We start from the raw sequence: 16,506 nt of genomic DNA on the forward strand, positions 1-16,506 counted from the left end.
GTGGTTGTGAAGGCCAAAACTATAACAGGGTTCAAAAAAGAACGAGACAAGTTCCTGGAGGATAGGTCCATCAATGGCTATTAGCCAACATAGGGACACAGCCCGATACTCTGGGTGTCCCCAGCTTCTGACTGCCAGAAGCTGGGAGTAGGCGACAGCGAGATGGATCATTCGATGATTGCCTGCTCTGTTCATTCCTACTGAAGCGCTTGGCATTGGTCACTGTCAGAAGACAGAACACTGGGCTAGATGGAACATTGGTCTGACCTGGTATGGCTGTTCTTACGTTCACTTGACTGGCATGAAAAGGGTAAATCACAAATGTAAGATTGACACCTAGAGAGTAAGATGATAGAAGGTCTCACGTAACTAATTCTCAGCAAAATTCTATATTTTGTATTCCTCGTCGTTCCAGGAGGTGGAGTTAAGAAATGGAACGGTTAGGTCGAACATTAGGAAAAACTTTCCTAATGGTGAGAGGTCTGCCAGGCTGTGGAACTGTCCCCAAAGGGAAATGATGGAAGCCCCATTGCTTAAATCACTGAAAACTGGACAAAATACAGGAAAATATAGTGTAGGGAACAAATCTGCCCCAGGAGGAGGTGGATGAACCAGATGACCTCATAGATCTTTTCCATCTCTAATTTCTGTGATTCTAGGAATTCCCAAAGGGAAGAAAAAAGTGGTTTACAGACCATGAACAGCTGAGAGCAGAAATCTCAGACTGCTTAGTGGGTACTATGACCAGTGGTGCCTGGGGCAGCCCTCACTGGAAATGCCAAGGTCAGGGCAGGCTGCACAAGGGACAGTAGATACTCCCAAGACCGGTGGGTAACACTGAAGTTAAACTCCCCAACCAGTCACAAACTGTGCTTCTGATCCCCCACACTGGTTACCAAGAAGCAAAACAGAAATCACACAGCCCCCACTTTATTGTGTTCCAGCTCTCTGGTTCCCAATCAGCACCTAGGTCCAGTACAGTGAGAAGTTATTTAAAAAACTCTGCTCACATATACAAAATGTTCTTCTGACCCCAAAGGGTCAGCCACATTACCAGGTCAGTATAGGTCTGGCTTTTACCCAAAATACCATGCTGCCAGCCAATCCTTTAGTATCTAAAACTAAAGGTTTATTATAAAGAAAGAAGAGAGATGTTAAACGGTAAAACAGTCACACATATACAAAGACTTCAAAGTCCACATATCAGGTTCCTAGCAGTAGTTGTGAGTTTGCTGGTTTAAAAGTCCCTCTGGATCACATCCACAGCTTGGATGGGTCATTCAGTCCTTTATTCAGAGCTTCTGTTTGTATCTAAGTTCCTCCAGAGGTAAGAAACAGGATTGAAGACAAAATGGAGAAGATGCAGCTGCCTTTTATAGTCTTTTGCCATGTGGCCTGTGCTTCCTTTGTTTCCAACACAAACTGCCCAGCACATGGCTTGGAGGCCTTAGAGTTCTGTCCATAGGCATGTCCCTGCATGCTTTGCTGAGTCACAAAGTGTATCTGCCTTCTCTCAGTGGGTCAATTGTATAGCTGTTGGTCCTTAATGGCTAGGCAGTGCTAATGCCAAACTCTCTGGGCGTGTCACCCAGAAGCATAGGCCAAATTTGAAATACAGACATACATATCTATAACCCAAAATACAAAGGTGATACACATATAAATGAGATGATCAGATCTGGCAAATTATAACATTTTTTCAGATATCTTACACGGCATATCTGGCATAACTCATTGCAATTTTACAGTATTGATATTCATATCCACAGGTGTCCCCCAGATTCCATACAGCATCACCAGTACTGTAATGTTGGATGGGTTGGGAGCAGTTGTAACAATGACAAGGTGATCACGCTTTGCTGTACTTCCAGCATATTTCAATTTCTCGCCCAACATTTCAAAGCACTTTACAGAAACCAGCCAATCCCAAGTGAAACTGCACCAGTGAGCTATTGCATAAGGCTTGATGTGCCCTCTCTGGGTGCTGAGAAACCGTGGACAAGAACGAGAAGAAAGAGTTATTCAGCCAGCCATCCTCTACTCCCAGTTAACTGGCAGCTGCCACACAGGGTACTCACACACACACACAAAAAAGGCCCTTAGAGCTAGGCTGTCAAACACAGCCCATCAAGGAGAACAACAACATAGCACATGGGTGGGACAGAGTCTTGTGTATAGGCAAGTGGGATCAATCATCAGAAGACACTGGTCCACAGGCAACTGGTGTTCACTGCAGACTTCTTCAGTCCCACCGGTGAAGCATCTTTCAGGCTTACAGAAGGGATTGCTTCCAGGTGCAGTCCAGGCAAGGTGTTCAAGCATTTTCAGAGGATTTTTTTGACTAAATGCAAAAGCTAAGTACCTCACCTGGATGCTTCATTTCCATCTGTGTCCAGTTTTTTGGTGTAAATTCCACCATGATCTGATTTGTGGATAGCATCTTGGTTGGAAACATAGCAAACACCCAAGGAAGGATATTAAAAAAAAAAAAAAAAAGGCCTTGGAGAGATCAGAGCAGTGGGAACTGGTGGAGGTTAGGGGAGAGTCATAAATCATCATGGGTAACAAAGAAAACAACAGGGAGATGTACTCAATTAGCTGCACTGGCTTGTTAAAGGGAGTTTACTTTCATGTGTCTCTAACACTGTCCTCATAGGGCGCGTTCATACACCCAAGAACCGTAGTTGCCACGGAGAGGGTATACAACACCTAGAGGCACCGTCCAAGACCAGGCAGAAAAGGATGGGGAAAGGAAGCATTATCCCCATTTCCCATATGGGAAACTGAGCCACAGAAAGACGACATGACTTGACATTCAGCATGGCTTACGCCACGCAAACATCTTTGACCATGTGCCACGGACAACTCCCTAGGCAAGATTCTGTTACTGTTGGATACAAGGACCAAAGCCTCTATCATAAGTGAAGACAGACACTTGTCAGAAGAACTGTAAGTGTTAAGCAACCCCACAGCTCTTCTGACAGGGTATAGCAGATCCCAAATCTACAAGAGAGATGTCCACTGTCCTGGCTTGTCACAAGTCCATCATTTTGCTGGCTTTTAACTTGTAACTTCCATGGGCACAAATATCCACAGTGGTAACCTATTTCACTCCTTGAATCTACAATTAATAAAGGATATTTCAACATAATACTAACTTATTTCCTGTGACATCCACATGTTATCACTGAGGCCATCAGTTTAGCAGAATCCAAGAAAGGATTGGACATGAGAACATCCCCGGCTACCTTAGCTAGGATAACAATTTTTAAAGAAAATATCCTTATGCTCCAGGGAATGAGGCAACCACTCACCGCTGGGGGGTCAGGAAGAAACTTCCCTGAGGGACAGGTTATTCCATAATTGTACATTATGGGGTTCCTTGTACTTTCCTCTGGAATACCTGGTGCTGGCCACTGTCAGCGACAAGATAGTAGGCTACATGGACAATTAGTCTCATCCAGAATAACAATTCAGGGCAGGCATAACACAGCCATCTACAAGATGCCTCCATGATTATCCTCCTTTTCCTGGATTCATCCACCATTATTGGGCGCACTCCTCAAGTGAACGTCAAGTAGGCAGCTGAGTTGAGAGTTACAGTAAAGACATCCACCACAGCCCTCTGCGTCTGCCTGGTTATTCATAACAAGGGCACTGCCCCCATACAAGAACTCTGGCCCCAATCACTTTTCCGGAATATGACAGGCACTTTGCGAAGAAGTCAGAGGTTCTGTTATCATTGTAGCATCAGCAGACAGACAACCTACTCGTTAAAACAAGGTATCGGTGGGGTGATGAATTCCGATTTCAGGATAATGATAGTCTCAGTGAGGTAAAACAGGCTTGTGGCTGTTCAGACCGTGTCTTAGTCTTACAAAATTGCCCCAGGCAAAACATGGTAAAAATAGGACACTATGTTGAGCTGAGGAACAGACAGCAGCAAGGTGAAGCAAAAGCTTTTGCTATGTTTCCATCAGTTTGCTATGTTTGCTATGTTTCCATCAGTAACAGAGGACCTTCCTGTTCATCTGAGCCTACCATAGACTCATGTCCCCATTTGCTTCCTCTGTGCTTATACCGCCAACTCCCATTCTCCCCACTCACACAGTAAAACCCTATTTATCTGAAAGTTCTGTGATCTGAGATGGTATCACGTTCCCCCCCTGATCACAAACACCCCCTCATGAACAATTGACATTAAACACTTCTGGTCAACCCATGCATCTGAATTAATTTCATTCCTCCACTTCCTTTCTCTACCCCTGTTCTATTCAAATACTTTACATTTTGCTCCATTTGTGACCACAACGTTAAATAATTTTTAAGGGATAACTAGGAACACAGCTCAAAAACATTGTTGCCAAGTGAATAATTGCTAACAAATAATGTATTATGCCAAATTGTACATGTTTTTCTTTTCATTAGCAGATGGTGATATTCCTGAATCTGAAGTTATTCACAAAAGTTTCCCTCTGTGTCAATAACCATCTGTCACAGCCTGGCCCAGTCTCATTCTCTGGACAGACACTAATCTTGGTTTGGATCCAACCACTGGATCCCACATGCTTCCAAGCCCCTGGCTCTGGGTAACAACTGATCGCCCTTCCTAGCTCTGGGTCCCTCAAGTGCATGGTCAGGTGCAGATGCTGTTTCTGACACCCTTTTTGGGGAGTGGGACCCTGCAGCCTGGATGCCGAGACCCTGAAACCAGTGCCTCAGTCCTTCCAAGTCCCCCAGTTGCTTAAACACGTTTCCCCTTAGTCTGTCTGGCTGTGAGAGCTCTCGTTTCCTAGTTACAATGTGGTAGTAAATGAAGGAAACACAGGCTTAGCAAAGGAACTTCTCACACATATGTGCACAGGCACACACATTGTACTTTTAAAGAAGCACAAGAGAATCACACGTCTATGGACACACAACAAACTCTTGAATACTCTTCCTTAGGGTCCTCACAAAGTCAATGGCCCCGCTGGTAGCAAACCCATTGCAGATTAGTTGGTGGCCCCCTGATTTCTCTGTCACAGCTTCCCAGACACAGTCTCTCCACTAAGTGTGACGTTCCTACAACAAAATCCACGCTCAAAGGTGACATTCAAAATGGAGTTTGAAATATGTAGCATTTGCAAAACCAAAATGGATTCCATCAATGGACATAGACTTATCCCCCAAACTGTCAAGCAATTGTTTACAATACTTGATATTCAAGCTTCATGTGGCATTGGTTAGTTACATAGGTCACACGGTGTGGGTTTTGTTTGCTGGTTGGAAAACTCAGAACTAAAGCTGTGAATAGTGCAGCAAAATATATAATTAGAATTTTGCATTTATAGAATGGAGGATTCAAGCATAAAACTCACTTTCTTATTAATTTGTATTGCCATAGTGCCCCCCAGAGCCCCAGTCATGGCCTGGGACTTCATTGTGTTAGGCGCTGTACAAACACAGAACAAAGAGAAGGTCCCTGTTTTCAAAAGCTTACAATTTATGTATAAGACAAGAGACAACAGACAGATAGGAGAGCACAAAGAAACAATACTGGCTAGCAGGACTGGCAGTGGTCTCAGCACACCTGCTGCCTAACCAGTCACAAAACAGGATTCACACTAGGAATTCCCCTCGCATATTCCCAGGAAATGAACATCAAAAGCTCGCGAATGCAGCTGAATCTAAATTCATTTTAGAACACAAATGAATGTCCACAAAACAGATTTTCCCCACTATTTGCCTGGCTCTAGCTGTTTCCTTAATTATATGAAGCACTTTTGCTAACATGCCCTGAACTTCAACTCCTAACTGTTTCGATGCCTTTGGGCATATAGAGCCCAACTTTCAAATGCAGGCAACGCAATAGGAAGTTCAAATTTTATGTTTGGGTGCTCACATTTTCATTTACCCATTCTATGGCTTTGTGGTGGCATCTACATGATCTTAAAATCTAAAGGGTGGATTTGTACACCCTATTAAGGCATACATTTGAAAACGGAGCCGCAGCATATATTCCTCAAAAGGGCATCCTCTCTGTGACCTGGAGGTGCATCCTAGGTCCTATGTGTTCCACAGGGAAGACATGGCATATGTACCTAGGCAGGTATTCAGGGGTGGCAGAGGCTTTCCAAAAGTGGGGGGGCCAGAGGCCCTCCCATGGCCCCACCCTGCCCCTTCCGCCTGAGGCCCCAGACAAGCCAGAAGCCAGAAGCCAGACCATCCACCTGCCAGAGATAGGGGTGGGGGTGTGTGTGTCTGAGAGCAGCCCCTGGCCTGTGTCTCCACCTTGCGGACCCCCCACCCAGGGCAGGTGGAGGGTTTGCAGCTCCTTACAGCTGCCCACGTGGCTCTCCCCGCCCCAGCTCCAACTGAGGGACAGGACCTCAGAACTGCAGCCCAGCCAGGACGTTGTGGGGAGCCACAACGCAGACCCTCCACCTGCCCTGGGCGGGGGGCACGGGGAGCGGAGACATGAGCTGGGGGCTGCTCTCGGCCCCCGCCCCTATCCCAGGCAGGGGGAGGATCCGTAGCATGGCGCCCCATGCTGCCCGGGCTCCCCAGATGGGCTCCAGCTGCCAACCTGGCTGGGTGGGAGATGGGAAGGGAGGGAGGCCTGTGGTGAAAAGTGGACAGGCCAGGCCCTTCCACTTTCAAAAAGTGGGAGGACCATGGGCCCCCTGGGCCCTCTGGTTCCGGCACCCCTGCAGGTATGCCATATCCAGAATGGTGTCCATGACCGATTAAGAGAAATCACATCGTATGACACTGAGGCCCATTAGTGGTTCACTGCTCCGCATGAGCCACTCTTCTGAGGCCTGACATAGTCACTACACCCAGCACACTGTTGTCATGCATACATACCCAAACGGTGGCATGTAATATATCATTGGAAAACTCATAACTCTCTGACCATTAGTATTCTTGTGTGATGTATGTATGGGGTGTGTCCAAAGAGTTATGGATATGTGCCAGAAGTATGTTTTTAAAATTTGGTTTGGAAAGCAATTCATAAGCAAAGTCTGTCTTAGCTAAAGACGTGTATTTGCTTGTCTGATCAACCTGGTTTTTTGAACAGAAACAATGGAAGTCTGTGATTGGGTGTCTACCCCACACTTTCCCTGAAAAAAGGGTAAATGAAGACAAAGAAGGCAGCTAATTAACCCAACAGGCCACAGCTGAGAGGAACCAGGTGGCTAAGTAAACCCCAGATTGAATGAAGAAGCCCATTTGAGGATGAATCAGCTGGGCTGGGACTATCAAGGCAGGAAATGGGAAGCAGAGAGGGCTGCTAGGAAAGTCTGCTGTCACGCCCTGGGAGAAGGGAGGTGAATTTGGGCTGGTAAAGCCCAGGGGCAGCCAGGAAGGTAGGAAAGGGCTCAGGCAAAGGCAGTAAGGCCTAGAAGAGAACAGACCTTGCCTGCTTTTTAGAGTGTCCCTGAAGCAGAACCCGGGGTAGAGAGTGGGCCCAGGTTTCCCTGCCAGCCACTGAGGGAGAGGCACCACTCCCAGTGAATGGGAAGACTGCCTAGGACAGCTGAAGGGCAACTTTGATACCCCAGAAAGGGACAATGCAGATAGTGACCTGGCCGGAGGGCTGAGTCATGACAAGGCAACAGCAGCTTGTGGAGTTAGAGAGGGGCTAGAGAGACAGAGTGCAACCGTGGGACGGGGTGTTGCCCTTGTGAGCTATCCCCCAGAACAACCGGGAGGAGGCGCCATCCTAGCGGTGAGTAGAGCACCCCGTCACAAGGTACATTTATATAAAAGGTAAACAAAGCCATCAACCTACAGTGGGGCAGCTAGCCTCTTAACTATAGAAACAAGGGGTCTGAACCACAAATGATAGATAAATGAATTAACTGACTGTATACAATACTGTATTATAAGTGTATTGAGTATGCCTTTTCTGAAAACTAATGACACACTGGTGATTGATTATCATTGTGAAAGGTACGTATAACACTATATGAAGATTTAGGGCTATTCACTGGTATGATGCTTTAAAGTCTGTGATTAAAAGGTGTACAAACCAGACATGCCAGTAGGAGTTGAAAAACAGGTTTTCTCCTAACAAAGAAAAGAGGCCAACACCTCAAATCAAGTGTGGCCAAATTTAATGGGCTATTCATTTGTATTGGCGGTTGCAGGGAGAGATCATTGGCATGGTAAAAATCACCAGTGGGGGAGAGGACACCCTGGAATCTACCCTTGACAGCCAGCAGGGAAAAGGAACTTTATCAGGGTTTACTTTTCAAAGAATACACTTCAAAGGCATATTGCACTATAAAAAGAAAGGAGAGAGACCCCTGCCCCCATAGGTCTCCATCACTTGGGGGTGGGGGTTCAAGAGGCCAGACCTCTTGAAATCACAGAATATGGGCCCTTCATGCAAGGGGGAGGAAGTCTCTGGGCACTGAATACAGGTGAGAAAGATTGTAACTTGCTGAAGTTAAGTTTTAGTTTAGAAGTCTGTTTTTGTTTGTAACCATTTCTGTCTTGGCCCCTGATACTTGGTATCACTTAAAGCTAGGACTTTTTGTTTAATAAACTTGTTTTGCTTTTGAGCAGTGCTGTGCTAGAAATGAAAGTGTTTGTCAAGCCCAGTTAAATGAATGAGGAGCAGTGTACTGACTCTTTAAAGGAGCAACAAATGTAAGGTTCTGAGTATGCTACAGTCAGCAGGACTTGACACTACAGTGCAGACAATTTAGGAGAAATTTGGGACTGGAGGAGTGTATGGGGTCTCTGCAAAAGGTAACCGGGCTGTAGAACCCAGACTGTGACTTGCATGCTTGTAGGTTGGCTGTTGGTGTCCGGGCTGTGAACCACAACAGCATAGCATTGAAGGCAGCCAGAGTTGCAGAGTAGGAAGTGACACAATCCTTTATTGCTCTGGGTTGAACCCCCAAATGTCTCTCACAGTCATTGAAGGTAGTGATGTTGTTGTAATGAATACTGTCACCAGCTGGGATTCCAAGAACCACCACAAAAATGAAGAGGGGGCTGGAGGGACTGACTCAGGAGATAATGATTAAGAGGGGGTGAGGGAGAGAATATAAACTGCTCATGATATACAGAGCAAATAAACATTACAGAAAGTGGAATTATTTAGGACAATAGAAGGGGGTGGGTATAATGAGGAGTCATGGGATGAAATTAGGAAAGGGAAAATTTAGGCTGAATATCAGGAAAAACTCCTAATGGTGAGACCTAATAGGTTGTGGAATAATTTCCCAAGGACAGAGGTGGAATCTCCACCCCAGGGTACATTTATAATTAGACTTGAGAAAACAATGGAGAGTGGAATATAGGAAACAATTCTCCAATAGCTGAGGAAAGGGATTAGATGATCTAATAGGTTTTATCCCCCCCCCCCTTATTCCTATGCATCAAATCGTCAAGACCTTAGTCCTTATTCAGCATAGTTATTACTTCTATCAGGATAAAGCCCATTGGCCCAGTCAGGATTGGGCCTTGTTGTGCTAGATACAATACAGACAGAGAAGTGGACATGGCTGCTTTCCTGACCAGCTTGCAATGTAAGAAGGGAGTTTTGCAATCTTAAGGAGGGTAAGATTTGGACGAGGGGTTCTGCCTTTTCACACCAGGTAGAACGTGCTCAGCAAAAAGCCAACAAGATCCCTGGCCTGAAGCATGCATCAGAGAACAAATGGGTACAAGATAGCGAACAGACCCAGAGTGAGATGTGCCCATGACAGCTGGCTAGAATGAGGAAAGCCCAGCAGCCAGGAGTTTGAAAGCTGGTCCAAGCATACAGGACAGCCTGGATAAAGCTGTGAAGTCAAGAGTGAGTGCAGGAGACAAATGGAGCTACCCTGAGACCCCTATGGTCTGAGTAAGGAGAAAATGGTCGCAGAGGTGGGAGGACGTAGGCGGGACCAGAACTGTGGAGATCAACTCCAATTAAACCAAGAACACACAGGGGTCAATACTTAAGTATGGAAAGTGGGGTTGGCCTCTCTGGAAATGCTTCCAACACAGAATCCTGTACCCGATGCCGTCCAGTTATTTGCCATAAGAAATACAACCTAATCCTGACAATACATCCCAAATGGTAATACCAAGTTTCATTTGGATATAGGCCCTCTCCTCAATGTAGCTGTGGACTGTTTGAAGTGGGCATGGGAGTCAGGAGACGGTTTCTTTTAATACCTCTGCCACTGACTCACTTTGTGGCCTTGGGCAAATCATTTTGCCTCCCTGTACCTCTGTTTCCCTCTCTGTAAAATGGGATAATGATACTCTACCCACCTTGGTAAAGTATTTCCAGCTGAGAAAGTGCTAAGTGCTATTGTTATATCAGATGATCTTGTAGTAGTTCATGTTTGTAAATCAAGCAACACAACATCCCTTCTGAAGCAGGCAAATAGCCTTGCTTTACAGATGGGAAAACGTACAACAGAGGTGAAGAGACTTGCCCAGGGTGACTTAGTGAGTCAGTGACAGTGGTGGGAATAGAACCCTGAAGACCCAGGTGCCAGTCCCCTACTTCAGTTACTAGATTTTATTTGCTCAAAATGAGGATGGCTCAGCCAGCTGCAGAAATCTGGACGAATCACCTCTTCCCCCTTACCCCCCTTCCAAAGGGACATATTTATATACAGGTGGAACGAATACGAAGTACGTCCCACATTATGGAACCTACGATAAGTACTAGAGCCCTGAAGAGTTTCAATCTGGATCTGAACTTCCCCAAAACGCAGGGGTGTTCTCTGACAGGCTGAGTCAAACTGCTGTGCCTACAGAGAAGGGTCAGCTGAAAAGATTGCAACTATCCAGGCACTTATATGGCCTCCGTCAACACAGTACCTGAGCCTCTCACAAAGATGAATTAATGTACTCTTGCAATAGGCCAGTGAGGCAGAAAAGTTGTCTCCCCAGGTTACTGATGGGCGGGGCGGACTACATGAAGGCACAAAAAGGTGAAAACACTTGCCCAGAATCACTCGGGGAGTCAGGATCAGAGCCAGGAGTGGCACTCGGGTCTCCTACCTCCTAGTCAAGTGTCTAAACCACAAGATCAACCTTTCCCTCAGACCATTGGGTACTCAGATCGGGAGCTTCTGTACTGGCCTATTGCTAGGCCAAAGCCCAGTCCATGTCCTATGAAGCCATCTCTGCCACCGCAATTGCATTTGATGTCCCTTTTTCCTCCATCGTTTCAAGGGAGGCATAGAACATGTCCTAAACCTCGCTACGAGATCTGGCTTCTGCTCGCCAGCGTTACTTAGAGCTGTTGCTGCTGCTTGGGAGGTTGGGAAGGGAGAAGGGGGACTCTTGTACACACACCGTTTGAATATGAACCACACAGAAGAGGTTTGTATTTCCTGAATGGAAACGAAACCCCTTTGTATGGGTTGGAGATTCAAGGGCCAAACTGTTCCCCTCTGACTCTTTTTCTTTTTTCCCCTTGGCTTTTTATTCTATCCCATGTGAGATATCTGGCCTGAAGTTTACAGGTCACAGTTTGCTTTGGCATTGGATGGATTTTGGAGCCCACCGGGTTTAAACACTATTTTATGAATTGAACCAAGTCCTTCTTTCCTGCCATGCTTCAAATTAAGATTTCCACATATGCATTTAATAGAGATTCACTTGAGTAAAAGACTTATTACACGTTCACTAAAAATCCACCGACAAAACGGAACACCCTCGTTGAGGATTAACAAATCTATAATTCAGTGGATCCATGGCAGCTGTTCAACCGCAACACAACGGTCATGTCATAATCTGTTCTTTTATTAAGATAACTGCCTTATTAATGGTGATTAAAGGGCTAACGCTTCTGCACGTATACAATGCCTTTCGCTGAAGGTCCTCAAAGCAAATCACCGAAGTGGGTTTTACAGAGGAAGAGGCTAAGTACATCTGCGCAGTTCCTGGGAGGGTACTTCCCAGCATGACACACATGCTAGCTCTGCTTGAGCAAGTGCACTAAAGAGCAGTGTAGCTGGGGGTAGCAGGAGCAGCAGCTTGGGCTAGCTACCTGTGTACAAATCCGCCCCCCCCCAACCCCCCCAGGTACGTACTAGGGCGACTGGCCCAAGATAGCACTGCGAGTTAGTGGCGGAGTCAGGAAATAACCCAGGTGACTTGGCTCCCAATCCCCTGCCCTAATTACTACATGTTACCTTTAAGGAAGTGTAACCTGGAGGTCTAAGGAAGGATGGCTTATAGCACTGGACTGGATCTCTGCAGATCTGGATTCACCTCCTAACTGTGCAGCAGACTCCCAGTCTAACTATGTGCTGGTCACTTCATCTGCACAGAAAGACAGCGAGGGGAGAATGAAAGTATTTTTATCCCCATTTTATAGGTGGGGAACAGGGAGAGATTCAGGGACTTTGCCAAAGTCACACAGGGCAGGGAATTGAATTAGTTCAGTGCCTTAAGCACAATGACTTGCTCAGAGGTACAGAGTCAGTGGTGGAGCCAGAAACAGAGTCCAGGGTCACATTTTTTAAACAGAGCACAGCATGCAGCAGCTCTCATCAGGACACTTCTGGGCAGGGAAAGATGTGACCCTTGCTACTGAGCTCTTTCGAAAATCTAGCCCCTCATTCTGGTGCCTAAATAGAAGCTGAATTTTGAAAATTTGGCTCAAGGAGTGTAGGCTCCCAGTCCTATGCTTTGTACACTAGAGTCTGTTGTTCTCCTAGGGTCCCAACAGTCAGTCATTAGAACAAGAAACTGTGTCGCCCTTCGTTCAGGCTGACCTTCCATCATGAGAGACACCAGAAGTTCCTGCTTGGGCTACAGGGCTCAGTGATGACATAATTCTCGCACTAAATCTAAACCATATTGCAATGCTTGGCTGAGTTTGCAGAGTTTTTTCGTCCTAGTTCCCAGATTTTTTTGGTAACAATGATATTTTAGGTTTACAAAAATAAAAATACCTCCTAACCTCAGCACTCAGGTTTGAAGATGCTCTTCCATGTATGGTAAAGGCAACTGCCCTGTTCCAAAGGTCATACAGAGAGTAAAGAGACTTAGGAGGGGCAAATTACTATTTGACACAAGACAATAGCCTTTATTGTAGCCCTGGGAGTTGGCCTATGAATACACTTGGGCACTCTCCCAATTATTTGAGTATGAAGCGAAATGTTTTGCCAAAGCCCTATAATGGGCTGCAGATTTTGATATTAATTAATGGTTAAAGCATTTGTAAAATGTACTACGTTTGGCTGGAAATTGCGTCACATTTCCCTTGAGATATTTCATCCTTCTCAACAGAGATTCTCTGACCATTTGCTGTCCCTTTTAATCACCATTCTGCATGTGGCTTTCCCGCAAATCCGACTGACCCTTTCCCACCTGTGCAGCAGGGACGGTCAGGCCTGGACTGCACAGCTATTATACTGGTATATAACTAAGTCAGTTAGTGGTACTGATAGTTATACTGGTACAACCCCTACTGCACACATAATACCAGCATAGGTTATTCCCCTTCCTCTACAGGAATAAGCAGTTTGGTGTCCCCTGGAAGTTGGAGCCAAGGGCAGCTGCCCTCTCACCCACCCCTAGAAATGGCCCTTATCAGCACACACAAAAGGAGGCTTGTACCGCTTCAACTGTAGTTAACGCAGTACAACTTTTGTATGGTGATATGGTCTTACTAGCCCATTTGTTTACAAACAAGGAGGGATTCTTTTCATCCTGCATCGTGTGTTTAGATACTATAATAGTGGGTACTTTAAAAATACCTTCGCAATCTAGGGCCTGATTTGACAAGTGCACTGAGTACCTGGCAGCTCCCATTAATTTCAGTGGGAGATGTAGATTTTCAGCACCCCTATGAGCCCATTGTCCAATTCCGGTTGAAATCAATGGAAAGTAGTGACAACAGGAGTTAAATTCAGCTCAAAATCAGGCCCATAGTTAACCCATTCCCTTGTCAAGCAAAAACGAAGAAAAATGGGTCCAGATAAGCCACTTTTCTGCAAACGCTTGAGGATTATTAAGAGACAATACTAGGACAGGGAAAAGCCTGGGATCCCAAAGAACTAAAAAACTATAGCAACTTAAAACGAGTCTGTCTCTCGAGAGCAGGGAGTTGTTTGTAGGAACCGGATTGAGACACACACCTGCTGGGGGTGTCTGAAGAAATTAGGTCTGCCTTTTTCTCTAAATGCTTTGTTCCTATTGTTAAAATAAACAGTGCATTGGTTTCAGAAGCCTGTTTTGTCACTGTACACCACTGGTCACAGAGAGGCACCTGGCCCTATACCCATGACCGCTACTATTCCCTTATGCAACTGAAGACAGAAAGGAATCTTAGTCATTAGCAATGTCCACTAATCCCCTCTAGGACTAGTCTAAATTAGCAATGACCCTTCTACAACATTTTGCAGGTACATTTTGATCCATTTGTTTTGCATGACCCTCTGAGCATTCAAAGCGCTTTTCCATCAAATTCTAAACTTTGCCACCCTTTCCACAAATCCCCTCTCCCTCCTCCCCTGCCCCAGGTCAGCTTGCAACATTCTCCTCTTCTAGCTCATGATTTTGCCCATTCCAAATGTCACACAAGACCTGTGGCTGCCATTTGAGCATTTTTGGCATGTAGAGATATAGAACAACATGTACAAAAAGCCTACACAGATTAATATGGGAAGTACACACACACAGATGGGGGTTGACAAAATGTACACCTTTCAGGCAGAATTTCAGGCATCCCAAATGAGCGAACCAAGTTTGAAATCACATCTTAAATTGTTCTTGCTGTTGTCATGGTGTGTCAGACAAGCCAGCCAGTATTTCCAGCAGCATTACTGATCCTTATGATCCATACACTATGACTACAAGGGCAACAAAATTTTAAAAAATGTAGATTCAAGGGTGCTGGAACGATTTGTATAGTGGGGGTACTGAGAGCCATCGAACCAAACTGTAAATCCTGAACATAATGGAAACCACTTCAAGCCAGAAGTGTGGCAGCACCCATATGCAGATTTTAAACTAATAAAACTCTATTGTACATAAACGCACAGTCTACCAGCCCCGCATCCTAAACAAACTCCAAGGAAACCTAGGCACCTCAAAAGATTCAGGTACACTTTGGCCTTTAACTTCAATCCTACCTTTTATTGTCTTCTCATTGGCTGAATAGTCCCATGATCTGGAATCCTTGCTCTCTCCCAGCTAATGTTTTGTGGGAGGCTGCCAGGCGAGATCGCTGCTCCAGTAAAATCTTGGGCTGTCTTCAGGGTGAGGAGACATTAAACAACCTTTCTCTCTACTGCATCAGAACACCCAGCTGCTGCTTCTGCCTCTGAAAAAGAAAGTCATTATGGCTTCTACTAGCCCATTTGACCACAGGAGATATGCGCAGCCAATCAGGGAACCAGAACCATGGGACTCAGCCCAGTTCTAAATGGAAGGAAGGAATGGAGAAAGTTAAGGCATAGGCTTCTATCTGCATTGTCCCCTTTCACCCATTTGGGTCGGGGGAACTCAGTTTTTTTTAAAGATTTTTCCTCTTTACAAGGTGGTTTTTTTTTAAAAAAAAAAAAACAAAAAACCAAACCTCATTTTTTACCTCTCCTTTCTTTGCATTGTTCTCCAGTTCTTCCTTGCACTCCAGGCTTTGGCTGAATGTAGGGAAATTGCTGGATTGTTTAACTTCAGTGAATAGCTAGCAAAAAAACCCCAAACCAGTCTCGTTTGCATTTTCCCATGCAGCCAGATTGCATGTTCCTTTTTATCTTTTGCATTTCTTCTTTAGGTGGGACTATTACAGTAGGCTGGTCAGTTTGGCTTTCTGGGTATCCCACAGTAACTCAGTGTCTGGGATGCAAATAAAACACAAAACCTGCGCTCCACCCCAAAACCTCTGTTTTCATTTCATTAGGTGTTTTATGTTCATTAAAACATTTCATTCCATATTTGTTTGTCTAAACTTTCAAATTCTACTTTTTGTTTTCTTATTTATTATGCAGATTTTTTTTTTTCAAAGCAGGGCAGGAGATTGACTATCCACTCTCATTAAAATTAGCAAGAGAAGTTGTGGCATTGAAGGCAGTGTAGCCCAGTGGATAGAGCATTAAACTAGGAGTCAGGTTAGCTGAGTTCTCTCCCTGGTACTACTATGTGACCTTAGGTATGTTATTCCCACCCAGGGTCTGTCTTGTGTATTTAGATTCTAAGCTGTTTGGAGCAGTGACTCTGTTATTACGCATACAATACAGCACCTAGGACAACAGGGTCCCAGTATCCATTATGGATTTGGGATGCTATTGTAATACAATACAAAGAATAATCCCCCCAACAGCTAGGAAATCTTATAACTGCAAAACCTTAAACTGGGTCCAGCCTTACTGGTGAACACCTGTGTAAATTAGGAAGTCTCCCACACAGCCAGCTCTGTATTAGTCTAATTGATTAGAAACACCTGCCTGTATTTCAAGCCCCTGCATGAGCAGGGTGGGAGGGAGGACAGAACAAAGGGGACATTACCCCCTTCTATGGCACAGGAATCACACGTCTGTGCCTCAGTGA

At 45.3% G+C, this 16,506-nt stretch overlaps 1 protein-coding gene across 3 annotated transcripts in view; it reads right to left on the reverse strand.

Annotated features, from left to right (window-relative positions):
• Window positions 1-16,506, reverse strand: part of ZBTB44 (zinc finger and BTB domain containing 44) — a 154,208-nt gene that overhangs the window by 61,488 nt on the left and 76,214 nt on the right. For 2 of the 3 annotated variants that reach the window (XR_007353557.2, XR_007353553.2), the window contains exon 7: window positions 15,090-15,280. The gene's annotated coding sequence lies outside the window, so the exon portion shown is untranslated. Of the gene's footprint in view, window positions 1-12,140; window positions 12,271-15,089; window positions 15,281-16,506 lie in introns of all 3 variants that reach the window. The other variant, XR_007353554.2, reaches the window with a different exon arrangement.

Source organism: Caretta caretta, chromosome 22 (assembly GCF_965140235.1).
Source record: "Caretta caretta isolate rCarCar2 chromosome 22, rCarCar1.hap1, whole genome shotgun sequence".
NCBI classification, from domain to species: Eukaryota; Metazoa; Chordata; order Testudines; family Cheloniidae; genus Caretta; species Caretta caretta.